This window comes from Sceloporus undulatus, chromosome 3 (assembly GCF_019175285.1).
Source record: "Sceloporus undulatus isolate JIND9_A2432 ecotype Alabama chromosome 3, SceUnd_v1.1, whole genome shotgun sequence".
In the NCBI taxonomy this organism is placed as follows: Eukaryota; Metazoa; Chordata; class Lepidosauria; order Squamata; family Phrynosomatidae; genus Sceloporus; species Sceloporus undulatus.
The window spans coordinates 213,091,326-213,106,627 of NC_056524.1; the positions used below are offsets into that span (position 1 = coordinate 213,091,326).

Genomic DNA, 15,302 nt, shown 5'->3' on the forward strand with positions numbered 1-15,302 from the left:
ACCAAGGCTGACCCTGCTTAGCTTCCAAGATCAGACAGATTCTGGTGCCTTTAGAGTGTTTGGGCGTGGTATAGTAGTTTTAGTTTTGGACTAGGACTCGAGCCTAGGATTCAAATCCCTGTTTAGCCTTGGAAACCCACTGGGTGACCTTGGGCAAGTCATACTTTCTCAACTTCAGAGGAGGACAAGGGCTAATTCCTTCTGAACAAATTCTGCCAAGAAAACCTTAGAGTCACTGTAAGATAAAAAATGGCTTTAAACTGCACAAGAACAACAAATTGCTATTTCATCTGTTTAGCAGTTTCAAATTTTTCATATGGATTCATTACATAGAATTGTGTATTTTTTCTGTTTAGCTTCTTTGGGATTCTGATAAAGAAGGGAGAATATTGGGATATATGCTATATAAGTAAAAGAGAAATAATACCTGAGAAAATCATAAGGTGGCTTTTATCATATCAATTTCATGTTGTGTTTCTTCTGAACATTCTTTTAGTGTGGTAATATTTTTAACAGATCATGTAGCACTGTTAATTCTTGGGCTTGTTCCCACTATGAAATGGAGCAAATTGCCAATTGGTGTAAATGACCCTAGTACTCATTTGAAACCGGTTCCTGTCATAATGTGATTGAATCTTGTCGTGATAGAGCGAGGCAAAGGCAAAAAACCTGGTTTTTCTAGAAAGTAGTTTATATGTGGTTCTTTTCAGAAGAATCGATTCAAAAGCGAGTTCAATAAGTGGAAACGACATATCAGAATCGATTCATTCTGAAGGGGAGGGACAAATGGCAGAGGGGTGTTTACCATCCCTCCTCAGTTTTTGTCAGCTCCACCATTATATTCCCCCCCCCACCCCAGGGCTGCTGTTGTACTTGTTTTTTTAAAAAAATAAATTGATAGAATATTTGATTGATTTTGCATTTGCAAAAGCATGTAGTTGTGAAAGCAATAATCAAATATGGGTTCAATTTAATATTTTTTCAAAAACACCATTGTCCTCCCCTTCATCCCCCTGCCTCGTTCCTGTCTGCCTCCTCCTCCGTCCCTGGCCACTCCGTCCCTGCCTTCCCCGGCCTTCTCTCTCCCTGGCCACTCTGATGATTGACAGCTTTTTTGAAGCAGCGCAAACTAATGGGGAAAACAATCGTGCCAGAAAATAAGTGATTAAACTGAATAATGAAAAGATCTACTTTCATAGTGGGAACAAGGGACCTTTCAGAATCTATTTTGGAATTGGAGTGGAGCCAAATCAGAAATCAAGATGTGATAACACTCAGTCCTCTAAGGTCATGTTCAGAAGAAAATGCCACTATTTGAAAATGATGGATTAACCTGGGTTGATATTGTTTCAGAAAAAATAATCAGAATCTTGACTGGATTCTGCAAACAATATATTCACCTGTACTGAAAACTATGGTTGGTAGCAGCTTTGAATTTATAGGAGAGGCAAGAGGAAATCCACTATTCTTCTGGAAAAAATGTTAAGAGTAATGATGTCTGCACTTCACCATCCTGTACTTCACATGGGGTGATCCACCCCATTTATCAAATAATCTCATATTCCTATGTGTGTTCCTGGCTGCTCAGATGTATGATTTTCTGACCACAGAAATCATTTATACACCAGTTTCTGGTTCCTTTTTTGATACACCCTTGCATCAACATGACACATAACCCACAGCAGAGATATGTGAGTGGGAGGAGGCTCAATTCTCACTGGATTCTTCAAAGTGATAGTAAATGAAATAGACAGCTTTAGTCTTTTCCCTATATGCATTTTAATCCCCACAGTTAAATGGCAAGTGTTTTAAAAGGGAAGTGCATTTGGAAATCTGTATGTTTGTGTGTGCATGTGAGAAACAGGGAGGGAATGAGAGATTCCATCAAAAATTAAAGTTAGCTGCAGTCCTCACCACAATGATATAGTTAATGGATGTAGTTTGCTCTTGTGAAGTGAGGGAGCATTTTGTACTACGTTTAAGGACATTTTAAACTACTTTCTTTTAGATGGCACTGTCTCCACTGTATTGTTCCCTAGAATATTGTTTCTTAGTTCACATTGTAGTTTGTAAACTTTTGTGTTCTGTCTTTCCCTATTGACTATATTTGCAAATTATTAATTACTAGCAAAATATTCTGTTATCATGTCAGACTGTGTTTGTGTGTTCATGTATGCAGGCAGGGGGAAGCAATAGCATATTTGTCTCTCACACCACTGGTATCCCCGGAAGCACCCTTTTATATCCTTTGTAAACACATGTTTACTGAGAAGTGGGGAAGGTATAAATTGCTGGATGTGCAGCCAACTGCCCAGTGGTCTGCTTTTACTTTTTGAAAAAAAATGATCAAGCTTCTACCAACATGGAGGAGAGAGGTGGGGAGCAAGAGAGCACAATTATTGATAGTGCCTAAACAAATCATTATTGTATCACCTAATGGGAAACATGCCTGAAAATATCCTCCAGGATTGGGAAGGGAGACAAACTCTTTAGAAGAATATTGCTGTATGTGTTGACTGGGCCGGTTTTTTTCTTGGCTCAATGTTGTCTCCAAATATAATTCAGCATTTTCACAAAGAAATTAATCACAAATCAAATTAAGAAAGGGTCTGTGTTAGGGGACCAGTGTGTCCTTATTTGTTGGGAAGTGGCTGTTGTATAATGTAGCTCATCTATTTATCATGGAGTCTTACTTTTTATTTCTTGGAAAATGTCTTCAGAATAATTATCAACTATTGCTTCTGGGAAGTTCAAGCCAATTAGATTTCTAAACAGGCCAGTCTACTTCAGGAAGAAATATGTGTTCCAGTAGTTTTCTAAAATAGTTTTAGAAAAAGTATAACATTTGAAGAGAAAACTATGATTTATACATGTGTTTTTCAGGACCTCTATACATGCATCTGGGAAATGCCAAGATTCACAAATTCCCGTGCACTGGTGTTTAATGACAACTTGAAGACAAGCATCCATATAGGCAAAGTACAGCAACACTATGAAAGATTTGCTGGACAAAATGCACTATGGGCTAGGCATTGTGTATCCCAGTATTGAAAATACAATTATTCAGAATGTTTTTGTTAGAATTTTTCCTCCCAATTTTATAGAATGAACAGTGCACACAGGCAGGGAAAGACTGAACAAAGGGTTTTGAAGTACAGTATATCTTTCGCCTTCTATTATACTCACTAATGCATGCAAAGAAAATACTGTATATTTTTGCTTGCATTAGGATGTGTGAAGGTCTTTGTATTAGCAAAATGTTAATATTTTAAAAAAGTCTTAGTGAAATGGAATATTTATTCCATATATTGAGATGTTTCTGCCTTTCCTAATGAATGTCTTTTTTTCTGAGTGAAAATCTTCAGTTCATTTCACTACAGCATATGTCTTTCTTTAACAGGTTTGATTGCAGGTGCTGACTGTAACAGTCTGTTTCTGAACACCTTTGCTTGGAAGTTAGTTCCACTGAATTTAGTTGGATTTTTACTTCCTTCAAAGTTTGCTTTAATAACTGAACCATGCAGGGAGTGCTTAGTGCTTTTGGCAGCCCAGGAGAATGAATAGCCATGTTCTTTTGTGATTAATGCCTTTATGCGTTCTTTCTCTTTCTCTTTAGTTATATTGTTTGTATTAACAAACTAGTGTGACAGAAAGTCTAGTTAAAACCTGTTCCTAAAATGCTTTCATATACTCTCAAATATTGCACTTTTATTACAAAACCGCATAGTTGTGTGTTCTGTAACTGCCAACTCTTAAAGTGTATTGTGCCACTCCATGTTCCTCTGTCTACTGAGGATAGTTGATCCTAATAATTGGAAATTCTGTACAATCCAACAACAACTTATTTATAATTTACTGACAAAGCTCCTGGTCCTGTTGTTATAAGTGAGGAGAAACAAAAGAAGAGGTGATAGCAGAATAATATTGCAGGTGGCAATATTATTACAGAAATATTTCCTTTCTTCTTCCTCCCTCTGCATCTGATGCACGTAGACTAGTTTATTTTCCTTCATTGCAGTGCAATATAGAAACTACATATTTCATTCAGCATAAAATAATAAAGGTGATAAGTCAAGGCTAGATTTACCTTTCCCACTGCCTGTAAGGTGTCCACTGTCAGCTGAGTAGAAAGTAGAGTTCGACTTCACATTGAGTAGAAAGTATTGTACACAATTTTAATGTACTAAGTATCTTAGTGTGACCTTTCATTTAATCTATTTTGCAATTAGTCTTCAACTTTTCAATTGTACAAGAAAACATTCAGCTTAAAAAAGCATTGTGAGGTTTTATGATCGTAAATAAACTCTCATATCAAATTTACTCAGCTGTGCAAAATTGCAAATAGTAAGGTTTTTCAAACCAAAGCTTTGGTAAGTATTTTTTGTTGGTTATTTTGATGTACTTAGCTCAGGCATGATCCAAAGTAACAAAGCTTTCATGCGTTTCCATTTGGAACAGTTTTTCGTCTATTTAAAAATAAAGTAAAACTCTGTAGTCCTTGGCCTGCAGTCTTGAACAACAGAGAACACATCAGTAATTAATAAATATGTGGTAAACCAGTTTGGAAAACAAGAAAGATAAGATAAAAGGAAGTCAACTTTGTTCTAATACTGACTGCTTTAACATTTTTTAAAAAACTGTTTTCATGTCTTCTTAAAACTTAATTTTTTGTCAGATGTTTATAGTAAAAGGAATTTAGATTTCTATCCATGAATAATTTTTCCTCAAAAACTCATGAAGCTAAAGAATTCAAAGATATAGCCGTGTTAGTCTGTAGAATCAGTATGTAGAAAGATCTTGTAGCATCCTTGAGATAAATCATAGAATCGTAGAGTTGGAAGAGACCACATGGGCCATCCAGTCCAACCCCCTGCCATGCAGGAAATCTCAATCAAAGCATCCCTGACAGATGGCCATCCAGCCTCTGGTTAGAGATCTCCAAGGAAGGAAACTCCACCACATTGCGAGTGAGTGTGTTCCACTGTCGAACAGCCCTTACTGTCAGGAAATTCCTCCTAATGTTGAGGTGGAATCTCTTTTCCTGTAAAATAATAAATAAAATAAAGTTTTTATTTTTATCCCGCTCCTTCCCAAGATCAGGGTGGCTCACAACATACATTTAAAACAGAGTAGATACAATAAAAACAAAAAACAACTAAATACAATAAGAGGACAAGCTAAAAGCCCCATTAGCCCAACCTCTTGGCCACGGAAGAGGAGGGAGGCCAATGGATGTAGCTTGCATCCATTCTTCTAGGTCCTGTTCTCTGGAGCAGCAGAAAACAAGCTTGCTCTCTCCTCAATATGACATTCCCTCCAATATTTAAACAGGGCTATCATATCACCTCTTAACCTTCTTTTCTCCAGGCTAAACATCCCCAGCTCCCTGAATCGTTCCTCATAGGGCATGTTTTCCAGGCCCTTCACCATTTTAGTCGTCCTGCTTTGGACACACTCCAGTTTCTCAACATCCTTTTTGAATTGTGGTGCCCAGAACTGGACACAGTATTTCAGGTGAGGCCTGACCAAAGCAGAATATAGTGACACTATTACTTCGCTTGATCTAGACATTATACTTTTATTGATGCAGCCTAAAATTGCATTGGTCTTTTTAGCTGCCGCATCACTCTGTTGACTTATGTTCAACTTGTGGTCTACTTGGACTCCTAGATCCCTTTCACATGTCATTTCATTCAACTAGGTGTCCGCCATACTATATCTGTGCATTTCATGTTTCCACCTAAGTGCAATACCTTACATTTCTCCGTGTTGAATTTCATTTTGTTAGCTGTGGCCCAGCTTTCTAGTCTATTCAGGTCATTTTGAATTTTGATCCTGTCCTCTGGGGTATTAGCTATTCCTCCTAATTTGGTGTCATATGCAAATTTGTTGAGTATGCCCCCAATTCTGTCATGCAAGTCATTGATAAAGATATTGAATAGCACTGGGCCCAGGACAGAGCTCTGTGGGACCCCACTGGTCACTTCTCTACAGGATGAAAAGGCACCATTGTTGAGCACCCTTTGGGTTCAGCTGGTCAACCAATTACAAATCCATGTAACAGTTACCTTGTCTAGCCCACATTTTACAAGCTTGTTTGCAAGAATGTCATGGGAAATATATCCACAGCATTCCCTTCATCTACCAAGCTGGTAATTTTATCAAAGAAAGAGATCAGATTTGTCTGGCATGGCATGACTTGTTTCTCTGAAATCCATGTTGACTTTTTGTAATTATGGAATTGCCATCTAGATGTTCACAGACTCTCTGTTTAATGATCTGCTCTAGAATCTTTCCTGGTATTGAATTCAGACTAACTAGACAATAATTGTTGGGATCCTCTTTTTTCCCCTTTTTGAAGATGGGGACAACGTTTGCCCTCCTCCAGTCCTCCTGTTCTCCAGGAGTTTTCAAAGATTATTGCCAATGGCTCCGATTACATTTGACAGTTCTTTTAATACATATGGTCCTGGAGACTTAAATTTATTTAGATTAACAAGATATTCCTAAAGACTACGAAGGCTCATGCTTCCAGGTTCTTTCTTTAGTTAGTCTCAAAGGTGCTACAAGATCTCATGAAGCTAAAGTTAAGGTTTAATTAATGCCCAGATAACAGGAAAATAATATTCAGTAGCATGAAATACAGAAAAACATTGTACTGCAACTATAGTATTATTTCGATATCTTATCATTTTCATTCAGAAGATTGAATTGTGGAACAGTGGCATAACTCATAATACTTGTGACGTGGCATCTTTCCATGAACTACCTTTGCATCAAGAGAGCTGCACCTTTCACAAAATGTAAATACTTTTATGTATTTATAGCAATAGTAAATAGCCTTGCATGTCTTTTTGTCACTGTCATCACTGCCAAAAAGAGTTGCAATTGTATTTTTTTTCACAATGCACCTATGGGTAACAGATAAGTAAATTGTAGTATTTGAAAAAAGCAAAAATTCTTGGTCTGGGCTAACCAGTTGATCCAAAATAAAACCTTCACAGGTCCAAAACACACTGCAGAAACAATCCAGTTTGAGAGTGCTTTAACTGACCTGGCTGAATGCTAGGGAATTCTGGGAACTGTAGTTTTGTTTAGTCTTCTCTGCCTGAGAGTTCTGGTGCCACAATAAACTACAATTCCCAGGGTGCCCTAGCACTGAGTCAAGACAGTTAAAGTGGTCTCAGACTGGATTACTTCTGCAGTGTGTTTTGGATTACAGTCAACCCATTTCTTCCATTAAAAGGAATGTTTTACAGTGCGCCCGCAATATACGTGGGCACACTACATGGGGACTTGAGAGTAGGTGCTCAAGCTGTGGGGAGTGCATGGGGCACAATGGGCGGCGCATCCCATTCAAATGAATGAGCTCAAGCCTATGCAGAATTAGCCTTCGGGGGGGTGGGGGTTCCGGAACAGATCCCCCACATAAGGCAAGGGTCCACTGTACAATCTTCAAATTAAGATTAGCCTATTGAGTTAAATTGTCATGAGATCATATGCCAAATTATACTGGCAGCAGAGATTTCAGGGGGTCCCATCCCTTTCTTCTTTAAATGGTCAGAACCTAAGTCGGTCCATTCAGAAACAGGTTTCAAGTAAATTCATTGCAATATTGTCTGGGGAGATGTATCTCAATTAGGCCGTGTTTGTCTTCTGTATGAGTCATGAGAAAGAGAAGGTTATTTGTATGAGTCAGAAGGTATACAAACCCAAGTTTGGGAAATTAAATCAACATATGAAAATGACATTTGTATCCTTTTGAAAGAGAAATGGAGTGGTGAAGTGCCCCTCCTCTAATAAAATTCCTAAAAATAGTACTGACTTATACAACAGTAAACCTGTTGCATAAATAGTGAGATATCTTGGACCCTATGTAATAGCAATGGTAAAACATATATCTTAACCAAATAATTCATTTCAGTGATGTTCTCTGTGTCCACCTATGCAAAACCAAACAATGTAGACAAATTCAATTGAATCCTTTGAATAATATCTTGAGGAACCAATATGTTCAAATGCCTGATAGCTTCTGGATGCAAGAGAAACTACCAATTGGCAAATAACCCAAACAGAATATTACCCCAATAGGCATACTCTCAGTTTTAGACCAGTTAAAAACACAGTCAGAAAGGATCTTGAAGCTATTAATTAATTGTATCAGCTCTGGCAAGGAAGATTTTAGACTTAAAACAGTACCATCATATTTTTCATGACTTTCTGAGCAGAAGAGGGGCAGTAGAGATATCACTGGATCCTGGAAAAGATGCATAGCCATGCAGTTGAGATACATTCCATCTTTTGAGATTGAACAGATATTGCACGAGTGTTTTCAAACATCCCACAGCCATTAAATGTCTGCTGTTAACAGTCTTTAAATTACAATACATCTCTGCCCATTTTTTAAAAAATCTATTCCCCTTTCATCACCAAATCCATAAAATGATATGAGTTCCAGCTTATAATTGTGCTAAATTGAGTGTGAAAAGTTCAGCCCATATGCCATATACAGATTCCAACACCTTTTGTTCCCCCAAATCTCGCCCAAAGCCCCTGGAACCTTCCATTGAAATTGTTCAGGTGAAGGAAATCACCTGAAAGTAGCCAAAAATGCTCCAAGATGTCCTGGGTTAAGATTCTCCTTACTCCACAATTTACTACTCTTAAAAGAAAAATACCTTATGATTAGTGACTACTTTAGGGTCTTTGTGGCAACAAATGTGGCAACACAGTCAGCTGGAGGGAATGCGGAGGGGAAAATAGGCTCTTGCATCAGTTGTCGACCCTGTTTTAAATGGAAACAAATGCAAACAAATATTCTTGCTGATGAAATGTCCCATATCACACATTGGCAGGGGGAATCATGGACTGCTCCTGTCTGTTGATATACTGCTTCCAAAGAAGCATAAACATTATTAATTATACCTCTTAACTTTGAAAAAACAAGTGAATTAAAGTTCAGTCTAATTGGGTGGTGCTCCTACGTTGAAATATATGGGGAGGAGCACAAGAACATGGGCTTGGGTGATACTTCTTCAATTCTGTCCTTTAAGCTCCTTTTCCTGACTTCAAAGAAGGAACAGACAATTCTGACCTTCCAGATGTTCTTGGATTGCAACTCCCAAGTCCCAGCATCTTCCAGGTTGGTTGTATTGGCCAGGGACTGATGGGAGTTGCAGTTTGTCTGGATCTTTGTTCCATAGCATGCCATCTTTATTCCATCTGCTTGGTACACGATGAAAGGGAAACTGAGGAAACCAGGGAGGTCCTATTCGAAATTTAAAAACATGAAGAATGTGCAATGCAAGAGCCATATGCTTTTTCACCTGGCCTAAGTGCAGTTCATGTGGGCAAGAACTATTCTTTTCTAGTACCCTTGCTTGTGTAGAGAGTCTCCATACAAACAGAAGCGTCTTCTCTTCAGACTAACACTTTTCACATAAAGAAAATTACACTGGAGGATGGCAGAACTAGGTGCCACCTTATTCCCATGTTGATTCAAACTGGATAATTAACAAGGCTAGCTGCACTCTTGTTGTGTGCCTTCAAGTCCTTTCTGACTTATGGCCACCCTGAGGCAAACATATGATGTTTTAATCTAAAATTATATTATTAGTGTTTTTTATCTGTATTTTTATTCTTGGATATTACTATTTTATTGATGTAATCCCGCCTCGATCTGCAGGGAGATGTGGGAAATAATAATAATAATAATTATTATTATTATTATTATTATTGAGTTTTCTTGGCCAGATTTGTCCCTTCATCTAAGGCTGAGAATGACTTGCCCAAGGTTACCCAGTGGATAAACATAGCAAAACAGGATTCAAATCCCAATCTCCAGAGTTGTCCAGTGCTCAAACCACTACACCATGCTGGCTCTAGCCCAATTGAAATCAATGTATAGGCCATAGCTTGGACATTTAAAGAAAATGAATATAGTAGCATATTGAAACTACTTGTGAGAAGGATGATGCTCTGGGAATAAGAGATTCAATTACAGATGGTAACAGCATGCTGTTATAGGTATTTGTTTTTCTTCAGAGGAACTCCCAAAGCTCTGAGATAGGCCCCTTTGACTTTGTGAGACTAGAGTGTGACCAACATTGTCTAGATTCAAGTCAGAGTTCAGTCAATTTGTGATAGCTGTACCCTACAAAATATTCCTGATGGGGTTCGTTGTTAACTATAGGATTCATTTTCTATAGTGTTTGGATTGTTATCTTAGAAAAATAATAATAATATTTATTTATAATGTACTTTTCACCAAAGGGTGGAACATCAGCCATATACAATCAGGAACAAAACAATAAAACACAACACTATAATATACTAAAATAAATATATAAACAAATATATTATTTATCATAATAAAATATATAAATACGTAAATAATATACTAAAATAAAATTTTCCAGGGTTTGAGCAGATTTTTATTTTGTTCTGTTAAAGCCGTCCATGAATTCATCAGTTAACAGTACGTTCTTATTTGTATTTGTATTTTTAAAGATACTGTATTTCACACAGCCATTTCTTTAATGAAGCCCAGCTATAAGTAGTGGCGTTTGTACTATCAGCAGCAGGAACACAGTGCATTTATTTTCAAGGGGGGGGGGGAATATGAAAAGCTCCCCAATGTCCTTGATAATCAGAAAAATTAGCAAGGACCATTGTGAAAAGCCCTTGAAAAGAAAGCAGTACGTGGGTTAATGTTTCAGCATGATAAGTCTCCCCTGGTTTTAAAGGGATGGACTGAATGATAACGTTTTTTCCAATTAGCCACAAGAAGGCTGTTAGATGCGTCACAGCTGGTGATTAAAATGTTGTATGGAGGGGGGAAGTGGGGAAGAGAACAGAACACTCTAGAAAGAAAGAGAATGCAGAGATCAGGTACACTGGAAGATGCCAGCTTCCCTGACTTGAATTCACTCAATGAAGAAGGCATGGGTGTGAGTGTGTTTTTGAGGGGCAGGAGGGATAGTTCTTTTTTGTAACATTACCCCAAAATTCATACTCTGAAGGGCTAAAATTTTGGCTTCACGTCTTTATTGTAATAGAATCAGCTGTTTCTTAAACAAGTTTTTGGATTGGTACAGAAAACACAATCAGCTGGATTCTCTTCACTCTCATAAAGAACTGCATGCAAAAAGGCTCCCCCCCCCTTTAAGATGTTTTTCTACCCATCCATTTTTCGAATCACAGAATCTTTACTGGGAGACATATCAGTGACCAGCGCTTCTTGGGGAAAGGTGTAAGACATTGTAATTCTAAAACATAAGCCAGCCTGCTTGAAATGCACCAAATGAAATAACACCAAAAATAGAAAAGGAGAGTTTTCGTTTTTGTTTTTTTTTACAGTCAACACATTTACTGTATTTTTGATATTTGTAAATATGTAGAAAAATGAATTGGTTGCATTCTAAGTCATTCGATAGCTTTTCTCCTTTTCTAAAATCATTAGTGTAATGCCTTTAAGGTTAACTAAAAGCACCATTGGATTTGGCCTTGGGGTGGTAGACAGCTTTCAGTGGGCTGTCTTTGGATTGTGCTATGGGAAATTCTTTGTTAGCAGTTTGGGTGGGGGTTGCTGCTATACATAGGTAAAGTGTTGCAGCTTTATGACCTAAAGCCTGTGCTTCTCAGGTTCAGTACCAGAGCTCTCCGGTAACAAATCTTGATTTTTAGGAAGGGAGAATTTATGTTGCCCCTTCATCTTGAAGGACGAGATACAGCAGAACACTAGGGCTACCACATCTGATCATCTGTCTTATGAGTTAGCTGCTGAAAAACATAAGGGGGAGGGAGAAGCTGTCTCCCTGGTGAGTGAGTGAGAGAGAGAGAGAAATAAAAATAAAAAAACAGGGTTGGGTTTTATAAGTTTATAGCTATGTCTTGTTTTTTTTACAGAGCTATAATCGTGATGCTTAGAGTGATCTGAAAGGAACAGAAACACTTAGCCTTGAACTTTTGTTCTGCCGCTGCTTCTTGTGCCTCTAAGGTACAAAACATACCTGTAAACTTATAATCTGTCAAGATGATCTCTGAAGGGGCTAAATGGAGATGGAAAGGTTGCATGTGTTGAATAGTGAGAAACTTTCGGTGGAGTGGGCGGTAAATTGAACTTTTTTGTATGTGAATATATAGCAGCTCCGATAGATTGGTAGGGAATGAGGTGTATCTTTTTTCCTTCTCTATACAGTAGCTGAGAAGCTATACAGTATTATTAAGGAGGAAAAGAAGAGGGGTGTTCTGTATGTTTTTTATGCAAAGCGCTAGGTTCCTGCTGGGTGTCTAAATAATGGCCCAACTGTGTTAAATAAAATTTCTATACTTGAAAAAATATATTCCCACAGATAAATTATCCATCAAAACATATGGTTATTATTGCTTACCACTGTATCTTAAGCTTTCCCCACCTTAAAAATGACTGTCAGTTCTTATGAATTCTAAAATGCTCTTTATTAGAATGTTTGCATCTTTTAGAACAAAAATAAACAAACAGTTTAGCCTTGATATGTACATTTAGGGATTTGTGCACACATACTAATTGAGAACAGAATAGCAACCAATGACAGCTCTGTGCAAATAGACATGCTTCAGCATCCAGCTATGCAAATAGCTCTACAGCCCAGCAAATTCTGAAAAGCATTAATTGTGGCACTGCGACAGTTGCATGGCAACCGTTATGTTTGTACAAATGACAGATACTGCCCCTTGATTTTTCAAGCTGGAATAAGCAGCAGTGATAACTGATTTGGAAAAGCTGTATCAGGTGCTATGAGGGCCCCAAACTCAGGAGACAATGTGGTTCAGTCTGCCGCAAGTGACCTCCAGCTTCTTAAATTGTATGTACAATGGTTCTTTAATTAATCGGCTGGCAATCATGAAAGAGGATGCAGCTTTAGTTTTGTCACCCACACTTCTCTCCCACCTGCTTGAGAAGCAACTTTCTTGTTTTGAGTCACGACAGATGTGGGTGGACAGTGAACAAAGAAGACCAGAGTAGGAAAAGGAGAGAAAGCCATCCTTTCTCATGATGCTGGCATAGGAAAAGGAGAGAAAGCCATCCTTTCTCATGATGCTGGCACTGTCAGAGACAGGAGGCTTCTTTGGGTGTGACCTGGTGGACATCCTCATCTGTATACTCATTCTTGTTAATAAACCATTACTGTAGTATCTAAGCAGAGTCAAATAATGCTTTGAACACATCTCTTGTTCCTTTACATCAGAGGATGCATAAAGTATGCCCCTTCAGATGTCGTTAGATCCCATCAGTTGAAGCCAGCATAGCCAGTGGTGTGGAATGCTAGTAATTACCATCCAGTGACATTTGGACTATACACTTTGTCCAGTCCGATTTAAACACTTTCTAATTAATTATTTCAATAAATGATATTTGACTTCTTGAGGTTGCAATCCTAAGTACACTTACACCAACTACTTAGGTAGGAGTAGGTTCCATTAAACTCAGTTTGACTTCTAGATAAATATGTATACGATTACTGGGTTAGTCTTCCAAATATTCCTAGACTCCGTTTACTTCAATTAATGAGAGAGGATCTTACAAAAGTTGGGCAATATCAAGGAAATGCTGGTAAGGAGCCACACCCCATCCATTCTCCCTCAGTACTTAGATATGGTAGCATTGTGCAAGTGAATAGATAAGTTAAAACAGGAAAGAATTATTCATCATGTGAGAACGTCTTTCCAGGATTAAATCTAGGTGAGTTTTACTCTTCAGGGTGTTTTGTTTTTGTTTTTGTTTTTTGTTATTTTGGAGCATTTGTTTAAAATGTTCCTTCTTTTGTAAAGAAAAATGGCATAATATTGGGAAAAGGTAACCAGTGCACTTTATTTACTTCAAGAGCACTGTCATTTTGGGACAGCTGCTTATGAAGTGCAAATGAAGTTGTTAAAGAGTCAACAGAAGAAGAATAAAAGCATCTGAAATTGAATCAACTGTAGTGTCAATAAAATTGTTAATTGGCTGTACTGCAGGTCTTGTACTTTAAATGCACAGTTGTATGACTGAGACTCAAACCAAGAATGAATTTTACCAAACCACAAAGATATTGTTGAAATTCTGGAAAAATATTGATGCTGCTTTCTTGAAAAAAGGTAGTCCCACTCCATATTGTGGACTTGATATATAATGCTTTTGCAAAAAATATTGTGGATTTTATTTGCACCCACTCTTGAAGTGCTTGGGGAAGCCTGGAGTCACTAATTTTACATGACTTTCTCAGGTGATACATAAAGTTGCTGGGAATCCAGAACCTAGTTGCCCATTTGTCATAGTTCACAGTTTACTAACATCTAAACTTGTGACTTTCCAGATGTTTTGGATTACTACTCCTACTCTTCTAACTGCCCATGTGCCCTTGGGTAAGAGGAGTTTAGAGTCCCACAGCAGGCTGGAGAAAGCCCATTCTAAGACACCAAAAGATATTGGTTAGCTGCTAGACATGCCACTTAAATGCAACTGCTTTCTATATAATATCTGGCATGTATGTTCATGAGCTAGCCTCTCACTTTGAATATAGTAACTTGCCATTGAAGAGAGTATTAAGATGAAGAGAATGGAAATTTGCATAGTAAGTGGGAAGAGAGTAAAGTCGCAAAAGAAACCATATTCTTACTCCTTTCAGATATGAGTTCATCCTTCTAAATCGGGGGGGAGTTGGGCTATGTGGCCATGTTCTGGAAGAGTTTATTCTTGACGTTTCATCAGCATCTGTGCCTGGTATTTTCAGAGAATTCTGCCGTGGGAGTAAATGTGGAATATACCCCACTCACTCCCATGCCAGAATTCTCTGATGATGCCAGCCACAGACACTTGTGAATCGTCAAGAATAAACTTTTCCAGAACACGGCCGTATAACCCGAAAACCCCACAAAAAGAATACGGATTTTGGCCATGACAGCCTTTGACTTCACATTAACCACATTTGCTTTCTGCCTAAGATTGCAACACTTAGCATACTTAATGAGGTGCCATGTTCCATTGTAACTTGTGAATGAAGATGGCCTCTGTGTTGACATGTTCAAGGTTAAACTGAAATTCCTGTGCAGGGGTATATTCTGTATTTCTGACTCTCTTTCTGTTTGCTTTGTCAAAGAACTCCACAGATTATTGCAGTAGCATTTATTTGTCTAGCCCATGAGCATATCCAAGAGCTGAGTATCTTGTTTTAGGTACTGAAATCCAATTCATAGTCACAGCTGGAATAGATACTAGCATAACCTTCAGAGTAGATTCAGTAGTTCTGCTCTGGTTGTAACTAGGAATTGGATGTGCTGGT

General features: G+C 38.0%; 2 protein-coding genes across 5 annotated transcripts in view; both read left to right on the top strand.

Annotated features, from left to right (window-relative positions):
- ZFYVE27 (zinc finger FYVE-type containing 27) overlaps positions 1-15,302 on the top strand; it is a 668,411-nt gene that overhangs the window by 136,354 nt on the left and 516,755 nt on the right. The gene's annotated exons all lie outside the window — the stretch shown is intronic.
- Positions 1-15,302, top strand: part of LOC121926117 — a 36,116-nt gene that overhangs the window by 6,484 nt on the left and 14,330 nt on the right. The window contains exon 1 of one of the 2 annotated variants that reach the window (XM_042458786.1): positions 11,923-11,998. The exons of the other annotated variant lie outside the window; for it this stretch is intronic. The gene's annotated coding sequence lies outside the window, so the exon portion shown is untranslated. Of the gene's footprint in view, positions 1-11,922; positions 11,999-15,302 lie in introns of those variants that run through there. 2 annotated transcript variants of the gene reach the window in all.